This window comes from Octopus bimaculoides, chromosome 2, assembly GCF_001194135.2.
Source record: "Octopus bimaculoides isolate UCB-OBI-ISO-001 chromosome 2, ASM119413v2, whole genome shotgun sequence".
NCBI classification, from domain to species: domain Eukaryota; kingdom Metazoa; phylum Mollusca; class Cephalopoda; order Octopoda; family Octopodidae; genus Octopus; species Octopus bimaculoides.
In genome coordinates, this window is record NC_068982.1 from 108,441,445 (window position 1) to 108,443,749 (window position 2,305).

Below are 2,305 nucleotides of genomic sequence, written 5' to 3' on the forward strand. Positions count from 1 at the left end.
GGAATGGCATGGTTTTTGATGATGGAATAGTGTATTACCTAATACAGTTCAGAACATAGCAGCAGCAGGCAAAGGCCACTATAAATGGTGTGTATACAGAGAAGACAGTCATATGACAGCATGAAGCAGTGTTTAGTTATTTTGTCACTCACATTGATTGGCAACTCATCTCACCTATCAGTTAGGTTCTTCCCAATCACAAAACCAATGCTGCCCTCTTGTTTCCCATTTATTGGTTCATCAATCCAAATGAAACTCTAACCACAAACCATTTAATTAACTTACCTTACCCTAATCATCATGATTTAAAAAAGGGTAGTAATATTAGTTTCAAATTTTGGCACAAGGCCAGCAAGTTTGGGTAGAGGGTAAGTCAATTATATCAACCCCAGTGCTCAACTGGTACTTATTTTGTTGACCCCCAAAAAGAATGAAAGGCAAAGTCGACCTCAGCAAAATTTGACAAACACTGCCCACATGGCATAATGAACTAAAAACGTTTGTTATGCCATGTAGGCAGTGTCTGATGGTTGTGCTAGGACACCAGACATGTTAAAAACACTATTTTGGTATGCTCTCAACACATGGAACTAATAATAACACATGAATACACAAAGCATGTTTATTAAATAATATTTATCTCTTACCAGATGGAGTACTTTTTTTGTTGATCTGACCATCATGGAACAGTACACTGCACACACACACACATATATATATATATATCATCAGTAAATCATAAACCCGAAAGAGAAGCATACTCTAAGTTATAGAGCAGTGGAATATTTATGGCTGGTTCGTAGGGTTACTCAGAGTTTTGCATCCATAAAGTGATTAGCTTTACACACATCTCATCAGACCCTAATGGCCAGTAGCCTATAACCTCTCTTCAAATTGAAGGAAGAAAAAGTTTCATAGCTAGTTTTTGAATGAAGAAGAAAGGTCAAGCATAGGGGATCTCTCCCTTAGACCACTATCCAGAATCCACCCAGTCAGCTTGTGGGTCCCAGGATTTTAATAGGAATTACCTAAAGTGTAAACAATGTCTGAAGACTTCCGTCCTGGAATTTAAGATATTCCCTGGGTTGAGGGAATTCTTTAATATCTTCGCCCATTCCACTATGCACAGTTTGCAACATCTGCTCCCATTGATGTAGGGACGTGGTTTTCCTAGAATTTTCCATGTAATTACATGTGGAGTCCAGTTGTCCTTCAGGCACCACATGTGGCTGGCCAAGGATGTGGCGTAACATCTTTTCAGGATCCTGAATGAGTATTTGAGGTTGAAGAGACACTGCTTGAAGGTGTTTTCCGGAACATCCAATGTATTTTCGAATGCTGCTATTGGTGTTGCTGTTTCTGTTGTTGTTATTGACACTGCTACTTCTGTTGTTGTTGGTGTTGGTGATGGCATCGTTAATGCTGGTGTAGGGTACATCATCAGTGGTGAAGTTGGTGTTGGTGTTGTTGTTGTCATTATTAGTGTCTCCATTGGTGTTGCTATAACCATCGTTGTTGCTGGAGCTGTTGTTGGCACTATAGTGGTTGTTATTGCTTTATTATTATTAGCATTATCATTAGCGATGGTGTTGCTGTTATTTCTGCTATAATTGCTGTCATTGCTATTATTAATAATAGCAATGGTGTTTCTGCTACTGCCATAGCTACTGGAGAAGTTGCTGCTGTTATTAGGGTCAGATACCACCTCAGCCTCATATACAAGTCCTTTGGTTTCGCACTGGTCTCCCACTGGGCATCTGCTGTAGTCCCTGCATGAGCATCCCAGCCCAATCATGCCCCAGGGGTGTTAACTAAAATACTCTTAATATTAGAGGGGGGCTCCACTTGTAATCACATGGAAAATTCTAGAAAAACTAGGTCCCTACATCAATGGGAGTGAACATTGCAAGCTTTGCATAGCGGAACAGGCAAAAGTATTAAAGAACTCATTTGACCCAGGGAACATTTTAAATTCCAGGACGGAAGTCTTCAGACCTTGTTTACATTTCAGGTGATTACTACTGAAATCCTGGGACCCACAAGCTGACTGAGCAGATTCTGGATAGTGGCCCAAAGGAGACAATCCCTTATGCTTGATCTTTCTTCTTTGTGTATTTGGAAACGAGCCATGAGGCCTTTTCTTCCCCCAATCTGAAGAGAGGTTATAGGCCACTGGCTATTAGGGTCTGACATGCACTTTATGGATGTGAAACCTTAAGTAACCCTATGAACCAGCTATAACTAACATTCTCTCTCTCTCTCTCTCTCTATATATATATATATATATATATATATATATATATAT